This window comes from Ranitomeya imitator, chromosome 4 (genome assembly GCF_032444005.1).
Source record: "Ranitomeya imitator isolate aRanImi1 chromosome 4, aRanImi1.pri, whole genome shotgun sequence".
NCBI classification, from domain to species: Eukaryota; Metazoa; Chordata; class Amphibia; order Anura; family Dendrobatidae; genus Ranitomeya; species Ranitomeya imitator.
In genome coordinates, this window is record NC_091285.1 from 724,283,468 (window position 1) to 724,295,514 (window position 12,047).

Here is a 12,047-nt window from a genome sequence, read left to right on the forward strand (position 1 = left end):
TCAGCCTCTCACCATGTCGTCTGTGTGACGTTCAGCCTCTCACCATGTCGTCTGTGTGACGTTCAGCCTCTCACCATGCCGTCTGTGTGACGTTCAGCCTCTCACCATGTCGTCTTTGTGACGTTCAGCCCCTCACCATGTCGTCTGTGGGGCGTTCTGCCCCTCACCATGTCGTCTGTGTGACGTTCAGCCTCTCACCATGCCGTCTGTGTGACGTTCAGCCTCTCACCATGTCGTCTGTGTGACGTTCAGCCCCTCACCATGTCGTCTGTGTGACGTTCAGCCTCTCACCATGTCGTCTTTGTGACGTTCAGCCTCTCACCATGCCGTCTGTGTGACGTTCAGCCTCTCACCATGCCGTCTGTGGGGCGTTCAGCCTCTCACCATGCCGTCTGTGTGACGTTCTGCCCCTCACCATGCTGTCTGTGGGGCGTTCTGCCTCTCACCATGCCGTCTGTGTGACGTTCAGCCTCTCACCATGCCGTCTGTGGGGCGTTCTGCCTCTCACCATGCTATCTGTGCCATGTTCAGCCTCTCACCATGCCGTCTGTGCCATGTTCTGCCCCTCACCATGCCGTCTGTGTGACGTTCTGCCTCTCACCATGCCGTCTGTGTGACGTTCAGCCCCTCACCATGCTGTCTGTGCCATGTTCTGCCTCTCGCCATGCCGTCTGTGTGACGTTCTGCCTCTCACCATGTCGTCTGTGTGACGTTCAGCCCCTCACCATGCCGTCTGTGCCATGTTCTGCCCCTCACCATGCCGTCTGTGTGACGTTCATCCTCTCACCATGTCGTCTGTGGGACGTTCTGCCTCTCACCATGCCGTCTGTGTGACGTTCTGCCTCTCACCATGCTGTCTGTGCGACGTTCTGCCTCTCACCATGTCGTCTGTGGGACGTTCTGCCTCTCACCATGCCGTCTGTGGGACGTTCTGCCTCTCACCATGCTGTCTGTGCGACGTTCTGCCTCTCACCATGTAGTCTGTGGGGCGTTCTGCCCCTCACCATGTCGTCTGTGGGGCGTTCTGCCCCTCACCCTGTCGTCTGTGTGATGTTCAGCCTCTCACCATGCCGTCTGTGTGACGTTCAGCCCCTCACCATGCTGTGTGTGCGACGTTCAGCCTCTCACCATGCCGTCTGTGTGACGTTCAGCCTCTCACCATGCCGTCTGTGCGACGTTCAGCCCCTCACCATGCCGTCTGTGTGACGTTCAGCCTCTCACCATGCCGTCTGTGTGATGTTCAGCCTCTCACCATGTCGTCTGCGTGACGTTCAGCCCTCACCATGCCGTCTGTGTGACGTTCAGCGTCTCACCATGTCGTCTGCGTGACGTTCAGCCCTCACCATGCCGTCTGTGTGATGTTCAGCCCCTCACCATGCCGTCTGTGTGATGTTCAGCCTCTCACCATGCCGTCTGTGTGATGTTCAGCCTCTCACCATGTCGTCTGTGTGACGTTCTGCCCCTCACCATGCCGTCTGTGTGACGTTCAGCGTCTCACCATGTCGTCTGCGTGACGTTCAGCCCTCACAATGCCGTCTGTGTGATGTTCAGCCCCTCACCATGCCGTCTGTGTGATGTTCAGCCCCTCACCATGCCGTCTGTGTGATGTTCAGCCCCTCACCATGTCGTCTTCGTGACGTTCAGCCCTCAGCATGCCGTCTGTGTGACGTTCTGCCTCTCACCATGCCGTCTGTGGGGCGTTCTGCCCCTCACCATGCCGTCTGTGTGACATTCAGCCCTCACCATGCCGTCTGTGTGACGTTCAGCCTCTCACCATGCCGTCTGTGTGACGTTCAGCCTCTCACCATTCCGTCTGTGTGATGTTCAGCCCTCACCATGCCGTCTGTGTGACGTTCAGCCTCTCACCATGCCGTCTGTGCGACGTTCAGCCTCTCACCATGTCGTCTGTGTGACGTTCAGCCCTCACCATGCCGTCTGTGCGACGTTCAGCCTCTCAACATGCCGTCTGTGTGACGTTCATCCTCTCACCATGCCGTCTGTGTGACGTTCAGCCTCTCACCATGTCGTCTGTGTGACGTTCAGCCCCTCACCATGCCGTCTGTGTGACGTTCAGCCTCTCACCATGCCGTCTGTGTGACGTTCATCCTCTCACCATGCCGTCTGTGTGACGTTCAGCCTCTCACCATGTCGTCTGTGTGACGTTCATCCTCTCACCATGCCGTCTGTGTGACGTTCATCCTCTCACCATGTCGTCTGTGTGACGTTCAGCCTCTCACCATGCCGTCTGTGTGACGTTCAGCCTCTCACCATGTCGTCTGTGTGACGTTCAGCCCCTCACCATGCTGTGTGTGCGACGTTCAGCCTCTCACCATGTCGTCTGTGTGACGTTCAGCCTCTCACCATGCCGTCTGTGTGATGTTCAGCCCCTCACCATGTCGTCTTCGTGACGTTCAGCCCTCAGCATGCCGTCTGTGTGACGTTCTGCCTCTCACCATGCCGTCTGTGGGGCGTTCTGCCCCTCACCATGCCGTCTGTGTGACATTCAGCCCTCACCATGCCGTCTGTGTGACGTTCAGCCTCTCACCATGCCGTCTGTGTGACGTTCAGCCTCTCACCATGCCGTCTGTGTGATGTTCAGCCCTCACCATGCCGTCTGTGTGACGTTCAGCCTCTCACCATGCCGTCTGTGCGACGTTCAGCCTCTCACCATGTCGTCTGTGTGACGTTCAGCCCTCACCATGCCGTCTGTGCGACGTTCAGCCTCTCAACATGCCGTCTGTGTGACGTTCAGCCTCTCACCATGTCGTCTGTGTGACGTTCAGCCCCTCACCATGCCGTCTGTGTGACGTTCAGCCTCTCACCATGCCGTCTGTGTGACGTTCATCCTCTCACCATGCCGTCTGTGTGACGTTCAGCCGCTCACCATGCCGTCTGTGTGACGTTCTGCCTCTCACCATGCCGTCTGTGTGACGTTCATCCTCTCACCATGCCGTCTGTGTGACGTTCAGCCTCTCACCATGCCGTCTGTGTGACGTTCATCCTCTCACCATGCCGTCTGTGTGACGTTCAGCCTCTCACCATGTCGTCTGTGTGACGTTCAGCCCCTCACCATGCCGTCTGTGTGACGTTCATCCTCTCACCATGCCGTCTGTGTGACGTTCATCCTCTCACCATGCCGTCTGTGTGACGTTCAGCCTCTCACCATGCCGTCTGTGTGACGTTCAGCCTCTCACCATGCCGTCTGTGTGACGTTCAGCCCCTCACCATGCTGTGTGTGCGACGTTCAGCCTCTCACCATGTCGTCTGTGTGACGTTCAACCTCTCACCATGTCGTCTGTGTGACGTTCAGCCTCTCACCATGCCGTCTGTGTGACGTTCATCCCCTCAACATGCCGTCTGTGTGACGTTCAGCCCTCACCATGCCGTCTGTGTGACGTTCAGCCTCTCACCATGCCGTCTGTGTGACGTTCAGCCGCTCACCATGCCGTCTGTGTGACGTTCAGCCCCTCACCATGCTGTCTGTGTGACGTTCAGCCTCTCACCATGCCGTCTGTGTGACGTTCAGCCCCTCATCATGCCGTCTGTGTGACGTTCAGCCTCTCACCATGCCGTCTGTGTGACGTTCTGCCTCTCACCATGTCGTCTGTGTGACGTTCAGCCCCTCACCATGCCGTCTGTGTGACGTTCAGCCTCTCACCATGCCGTCTGTGCGACGTTCAGCCTCTCACCATGCCGTCTGTGCGACGTTCAGCCTCTCACCATGCCGTCTGTGTGACGTTCAGCCTCTCACCATGTCGTCTGTGTGACGTTCAGCCCCTCACCATGCCGTCTGTGTGACGTTCAGCCCCTCACTATGCCGTCTGTGTGACGTTCAGCCCCTCTCCATGCCGTCTGTGTGACGTTCAGCCTCTCACCATGCCGTCTGTGTGACGTTCAGCCTCTCACCATGCCGTCTGTGTGACGTTCAGCCTCTCACCATGTCGTCTGTGTGACGTTCAGCCTCTCACCATGTCGTCTGTGCCATGTTCAGCCTCTCACCATGCCGTCTGTGTGACGTTCAGCCTCTCACCATGTCGTCTGTGTGACGTTCAGCCCCTCACTATGCCGTCTGTGTGACGTTCAGCCCCTCACCATGCCGTCTGTGTGACGTTCAGCCCCTCACTATGCCGTCTGTGTGACGTTCAGCCCCTCACTATGCCGTCTGTGTGACGATCAGCCCCTCACTATGCCGTCTGTGTGACGATCAGCCCCTCACCATGCCGTCTGTGTGACGTTCAGCCTCTCACCATGTCGTCTGTGTGACGTTCAGCCCCTCACCATGCCGTCTGTGTGACGTTCAGCCTCTCACCATGCCGTCTGTGTGACGTTCAGCCCTCACCATGCCGTCTGTGTGACGTTCAGCCTCTCACCATGCCGTCTGTGTGACGTTCAGCCCTCACCATGCCGTCTGTGGGGCGTTCAGCCTCTCACCATGCCGTCTGTGTGACGTTCAGCCCCTCACCATGTCGTCTGTGTGACGTTCAGCCTCTCACCATGTCGTCTGTGTGACGTTCACCCTCTCACCATGCCGTCTGTGTGACGTTCATCCCCTTACCATGCCGTCTGTGTGACTTTCAGCCTCTCACCATGCCGTCTGTGCCATGTTCAGCCTCTCACCATGCCGTCTGTGTGACGTTCAGCCTCTCACCATGCCGTCTGTGCCATGTTCAGCCTCTCACCATGCCGTCTGTGTGACGTTCAGCCTCTCACCATGCCGTCTGTGCCATGTTCAGCCTCTCACCATGCCGTCTGTGTGACGTTCTGCCTCTCACCATGTCGTCTGTGCGACGTTCTGCCTCTCACCATGTCGTCTGTGGGGCGTTCTGCCTCTCACCATGCCGTCTGTGTGACGTTCAGCCCCTCACCATGCCGTCTGTGTGACGTTCAGCCTTTCACCTTGCCGTCTGTGTGACGTTCATCCCCTCACCATGCCGTCTGTGTGACGTTCAGCCCCTCACCATGCCGTCTGTGTGACGTTCAGCCTCTCACCATGCCGTCTGTGTGACGTTCTGCCTCTCACCATGCCGTCTGTGTGACGTTCAGCCTCTCACCATGTCGTCTGTGTGACGTTCAGCCTCTCACCATGTCGTCTGTGCGACGTTCAGCCTCTCACCATGCCGTCTATGTGACGTTCAGCCCTCACCATGCCGTCTGTGTGACGTTCAGCCTCTCACCATGCCGTCTGTGTGACGTTCTGCCTCTCACCATGCCGTCTGTGTGACGTTCAGCCTCTCACCATGTCGTCTGTGTGACGTTCAGCCTCTCACCATGTCGTCTGTGTGACGTTCAGCCACTCACCATGTCGTCTGTGCCATGTTCAGTCTCTCACCATGCCGTCTGTGTGACGTTCAGCCTCTCACCATGCCGTCTGTGTGACGTTCAGCCCTCACCATGTCGTCTGTGCCATGTTCAGCCCTCACCATACCGTCTGTGGGGCGTTCAGCCTCTCACCATGCCGTCTGTGTGACGTTCAGCCCCTCACCATGCCGTCTGTGTGACGTTCAGCCTCTCACCATGCCGTCTGTGTGACGTTCAGCCTCTCACCATGTCGTCTGTGTGACGTTCACCCTCTCACCATGCCGTCTGTGTGACGTTCAGCCTCTCACCATGCCGTCTGTGCCATGTTCAGCCTCTCACCATGCCGTCTGTGTGACTTTCAGCCTCTCACCATGCCGTCTGTGTGACGTTCAGCCTCTCACCATGCCGTCTGTGCCATGTTCAGCCTCTCACCATGCCGTCTGTGTGACGTTCAGCCTCTCACCATGTCGTCTGTGTGACGTTCAGCCTCTCACCATGTCGTCTGTGTGACGTTCTGCCTCTCACCATGCCGTCTGTGTGACGTTCAGCCTCTCACCATGCCGTCTGTGTGATGTTCAGCCCCTCACCATGCCGTCTGTGTGACGTTCAGCCTCTCACCATGTCGTCTGTGCCATGTTCAGCCCTCACCATGCCGTCTGTGTGACGTTCAGCCTCTCACCATACCGCCTGTGTGACGTTCAGCCTCTCACCATGCCGTGTGTGCGAAGTTCAGCCTCTCACCATGTCGTCTGTGCCATGTTCAGCCCTCACCATGCCGTCTGTGTGACGTTCAGCCTCTCACCATGTCGTCTGTGTGACGTTCAGCCTCTCACCATGCCGTCTGTGTGACGTTCAGCCTCTCACCATGCCGTCTGTGTGACGTTCAGCCTCTCACCATGCCGTCTGTGCCATGTTCAGCCCTCACCATGCCGTCTGTGGGACGTTCAGCCCCTCACCATGCCGTCTGTGTGACGTTCAGCCTCTCACCATGCCGTCTGTGTGACGTTCAGCCTCTCACCATGCCGTCTGTGTGACGTTCAGCCTCTCACCATGCCGTCTGTGTGACGTTCAGCCCCTCAGCATGCCGTCTGTGGGGCGTTCAGCCTCTCACCATGCTGTCTGTGGGGCGTTTAGCCTCTCACCATGCCGTCTGTGTGACGTTCAGCCCCTCACCATGCTGTCTGTGTGACGTTCAGCCTCTCACCATGCCGTCTGTGCCATGTTCAGCCCTCACCATGCCGTCTGTGCCATGTTCAGCCCTCACCATGCCGTCTGTGTGACGTTCAGCCCTCACCATGCCGTCTGTGTGACGTTCAGCCTCTCACCATGTCGTCTGTGTGACGTTCAGCCCTCACCATGCCGTCTGTGACGTTCAGCCTCTCACCATGTCGTCTGTGTGACGTTCAGCCACTCACCATGTCGTCTGTGCCATGTTCAGCCTCTCACCATGCCGTCTGTGTGACGTTCAGCCTCTCACCATGCCGTCTGTGTGACGTTCAGCCCTCACCATGTCGTCTGTGCCATGTTCAGCCCTCACCATGCCGTCTGTGGGGCGTTCAGCCTCTCACCATGCCGTCTGTGTGACGTTCAGCCCCTCACCATGCCGTCTGTGTGACGTTCAGCCTCTCACCATGTCGTCTGTGTGACGTTCACCCTCTCACCATGCCGTCTGTGTGACGTTCAGCCCCTCACCATGCCGTCTGTGTGACGTTCAGCCTCTCACCATGCCGTCTGTGCCATGTTCAGCCTCTCACCATGCCGTCTGTGCCATGTTCAGCCTCTCACCATGCCGTCTGTGTGACGTTCAGCCTCTCACCATGCCGTCTGTGTGACGTTCAGCCTCTCACCATGTCGTCTGTGTGACGTTCAGCCTCTCACCATGCCGTCTGTGTGACGTTCAGCCTCTCACCATGCCGTCTGTGCCATGTTCAGCCTCTCACCATGCCGTCTGTGTGACGTTCAGCCTCTCACCATGTCGTCTGTGGGACGTTCAGCCTCTCACCATGTCGTCTGTGCGACGTTCAGCCCCTCACCATGCCGTCTGTGTGACGTTCAGCCTCTCACCATGCCGTGTGTGCGACGTTCAGCCTCTCACCATGTCGTCTGTGCCATGTTCAGCCCTCACCGTGCCGTCTGTGTGACGTTCAGCTTCTCACCATACCGTCTGTGTGACGTTCAGCCTCTCACCATGCCGTGTGTGCGACGTTCAGCCTCTCACCATGTCGTCTGTGCCATGTTCAGCCCTCACCATGCCGTCTGTGTGACGTTCAGCCTCTCACCATGCCGTCTGTGTGACGTTCTGCCTCTCACCATGTCGTCTGTGTGACGCTCAGGCTCTCACCATGCCGTCTGTGTGACGTTCAGCCTCTCACCATGCCGTCTGTGTGACGTTCAGCCTCTCACCATGCCGTCTGTGCCATGTTCAGCCCTCACCATGCCGTCTGTGCCATGTTCAGCCCTCACCATGCCGTCTGTGGGACGTTCAGCCCCTCACCATGCCGTCTGTGTGACGTTCAGCCTCTCACCATGCCGTCTGTGTGACGTTCAGCCTCTCACCATGCCGTCTGTGTGACGTTCAGCCTCTCACCATGCCGTCTGTGTGACGTTCAGCCCCTCACCATGCCGTCTGTGGGGCGTTCAGCCTCTCACCATGCTGTCTGTGGGGCGTTCAGCCTCTCACCATGCCGTCTGTGTGACGTTCAGCCCCTCACCATGCCGTCTGTGTGACATTCAGCCTCTCACCATGCCGTCTGTGTGACGTTCAGCCTCTCACCATGCCGTCTGTGCCATGTTCAGCCCTCACCATGCCGTCTGTGCCATGTTCAGCCCTCACCATGCCGTCTGTGTGACGTTCAGCCTCTCACCATGCCGTCTGTGTGACGTTCAGCCTCTCACCATGCTGTCTGTGTGACGTTCTGCCTCTCACCATGCCGTCTGTGTGACGTTCAGCCTCTCACCATGCCGTCTGTGTGACGTTCAGCCCCTCACCATGCCGTCTGTGTGACGTTCAGCCCCTCACCATGCCGTCTGTGGGACGTTCAGCCCCTCACCATGCCTTCTGTGTGACGTTCAGCCTCTCACCATGCCGTCTGTGTGACGTTCAGCCCCTCACCATGCCGTCTGTGTGACGTTCAGCCCCTCACCATGCCGTCTGTGTGACATTCAGCCCCTCACCATGCCGTCTGTGTGACGTTCAGCCCCTCACCATGCCGTCTGTGGGACGTTCAGCCCCTCACCATGCCGTCTGTGTGACGTTCAGCCTCTCACCATGCCGTCTGTGTGACGTTCAGCCCCTCATCATGCTGTCTGTGGGGCGTTCAGCCTCTCACCATGCCGTCTGTGTGACGTTCAGCCCCTCACCATGCCGTCTGTGGGACGTTCAGCCCCTCACCATGCCGTCTGTGTGACGTTCAGCCTCTCACCATGCCGTCTGTGTGACGTTCAGCCCCTCACCATGCCGTCTGTGTGACGTTCAGCCCCTCACCATGCCGTCTGTGTGACGTTCAGCCCCTCACCATGCCGTCTGTGTGACGTTCAGCCCCTCACCATGCCGTCTGTGGGACGTTCAGCCCCTCACCATGCCGTCTGTGTGACGTTCAGCCTCTCACCATGCCGTCTGTGGGACGTTCAGCCCCTCACCATGCCGTCTGTGTGACGTTCAGCCCCTCACCATGCCGTCTGTGGGGCGTTCAGCCTTTCACCATGCCGTCTGTGTGACGTTCAGCCCCTCACCATGCCGTCTGTGGGGCGTTCAGCCTCTCACCATGCCGTCTGTGTGACGTTCAGCCCCTCACCATGCCGTCTGTGGGACGTTCAGCCCTCACCATGCCGTCTGTGCCATGTTCAGCCCTCACCATGCCGTCTGTGGGGCGTTCAGCCTCTCACCATGCCGTCTGTGTGATGTTCAGCCTCTCACCATGCCGTCTGTGGGACGTTCAGCCCTCACCATGCCGTCTGTGCCATGTTCAGCCCTCACCATGCCGTCTGTGGGGCGTTCAGCCTCTCACCATGCCGTCTGTGTGATGTTCAGCCTCTCACCATGCCGTCTGTGTGATGTTCAGCCCTCACCATGCCGTCTGTGTGACGTTCAGCCTCTCACCATGCCGTCTGTGTGACGTTCAGCCTCTCACCATGCCGTCTGTGTGACGTTCAGCCCTCACCATGCCGTCTGTGTGACGTTCAGCCCTCACCATGCCGTCTGTGCGACGTTCTGCCCCTCACCATGCCGTCTGTTCCATGTTCAGCCCTCACCATGCCGTCTGTGCCATGTTCAGCCCTCACCATGCCGTCTGTGCCATGTTCAGCCCTCACCATGCCGTCTGTGCCATGTTCAGCCCTCACCATGCCGTCTGTGCCATGTTCAGCCCTCACCATGCCGTCTGTGGGGCGTTCAGCCTCTCACCATGTCGTCTGTGTGACGTTCAGCCTCTCACCATGCCGTCTGTGTGACGTTCAGCCCTCACCATGCCGTCTGTGTGACGTTCAGCCTCTCACCATGCCGTCTGTGTGACGTTCAGCCCCTCACCATGCCGTCTGTGCCATGTTCAGCCCTCACCATGCCGTCTGTGCCATGTTCAGCTCTCACCATGCCGTCTGTGCCATGTTCAGCCCTCACCATGTCGTCTGTGTGACGTTCAGCCCTCACCATGCCGTCTGTGTGACGTTCAGCCCTCACCATGCCGTCTGTGTGACGTTCAGCCCTCACCATGCCGTCTGTGCCATGTTCAGCCCTCACCATGCCGTCTGCCTTTACTACCATGTGACAGAGCGGCTGGTGGTGCAGAGCTCACTGATACCAGCGCGGCCCTGTAATTGGAGCCACCGGGGTAACAAGTCCGACCATGACATTTCTTCCTCCTGCACTTTGCACATCACATGTTAGTGATATTGAGAAGAGGAAGGAACCACGGAAACTCAGCCACGAAGTGGAGACCCCATAACATTACAGAGCGAGGGGCTGAGTGCTGATGGACAGATGGCAGAAAAGTCCCCACGTCTGATGGAGGAGTCTGTGTTTCGTGATTCCAGAAGGACGTTTCCCCCTTACTGCATTGTGCCAGCTCCATATTAATGTCTATGGATGTAGATGAGGACAGTGAAGCCCCCGGAGGTGGATGTGGGGGGCACATACTGTCTCCATATTAATGTCTATGGATGTAGATGAGGACAGTGAAGCCCTCGGAGGTGGATGTGGGGGGCACATACTTTCTCCATATTAATGTCTATGGATGTAGATGAGGACAGAGAAGCCCCCGGAGGAGGATGTGGGGGGCACATACTTTCTCCATATTAATGTCTATGGATGTAGATGAGGACAGAGAAGCCCCCGGAGGAGGATGTGGGGGGCACATACTTTCTCCATATTAATATCTATGGATGTAGAGGAGGACAGAGAAGCCCCCGGAGGTGGATGTGGGGGGCACATACTGTCTCCATATTAATGTCTATGGATGTAGATGAGGACAGAGAAGCCCCCGGAGGAGGATGTGGGGGGCACATACTGTCTCCATATTAATGTCTATGGATGTAGATGAGGACAGTGAAGCCCCCGGAGGAGGATGTGGGGGGCACATACTGTCTCCATATTAATGTCTATAGATGTAGATGAGGACAGTGAAGCCCCCGGAGGAGGATGTGGGGGGCACATACTGTCTCCATATTAATGTCTATGGATGTAGATGAGGACAGTGAAGCCCCCGGAGGAGGATGTGGGGGGCACATACTGTCTCCATATTAATGTCTATGGATGTAGATGAGGACAGTGAAGCCCCCGGAGGAGGATGTGGGGGGCACATACTGTCTCCATATTAATGTCTATGGATGTAGATGAGGACAGTGAAGCCCCCGGAGGTGGATGTGGGGGGCACATACTTTCTCCATATTAATGTCTATGGATGTAGATGAGGACAGTGAAGCCCCCGGAGGAGGATGTGGGGGGCACATACTTTCTCCATATTAATGTCTATGGATGTAGATGAGGACAGTGAAGCCCCCGGAGGAGGATGTGGGGGGCACATACTTTCTCCATATTAATGTCTATGGATGTAGATGAGGACAGTGAAGCCCCCGGAGGTGGATGTGGGGGGCACATACTTTCTCCATATTAATGTCTATGGATGTAGATGAGGACAGAGAAGCCCCCGGAGGTGGATGTGGGGGGCACATACTTTCTCCATATTAATGTCTATGGATGTAGATGAGGACAGAGAAGCCCCCGGAGGTGGATGTGGGGGGCACATACTGTCTCCATATTAATGTCTATGGATGTAGATGAGGACAGTGAAGCCCCCGGAGGAGGATGTGGGGGGCACATACTGTCTCCATATTAATGTCTATGGATGTAGATGAGGACAGTGAAGCCCCCGGAGGTGGATGTGGGGGGCACATACTGTCTCCATATTAATGTCTATGGATGTAGATGAGGACAGAGAAGCCCCCGGAGGAGGATGTGGGGGGCACATACTGTCTCCATATTAATGTCTATAGATGTAGATGAGGACAGTGAAGCCCCCGGAGGAGGATGTGGGGGGCACATACTTTCTCCATATTAATGTCTATGGATGTAGATGAGGACAGAGAAGCCCCCGGAGGAGGATGTGGGGGGCACATACTTTCTACATATTAATGTCTATGGATGTAGATGAGGACAGAGAAGCCCCCGGAGGTGGATGTGGGGGGCACATACTTTCCTCCATTTTAATGACTATGGATGTAAATGAGGACTGTGAAGCCCCCAGAGGTGGATGTGG

General features: G+C 57.2%; 1 protein-coding gene across 2 annotated transcripts in view; it reads left to right on the top strand.

Annotated features, from left to right (window-relative positions):
- NEURL4 (neuralized E3 ubiquitin protein ligase 4) overlaps window positions 1-12,047 on the top strand; it is a 171,660-nt gene that overhangs the window by 115,694 nt on the left and 43,919 nt on the right. The gene's annotated exons all lie outside the window — the stretch shown is intronic.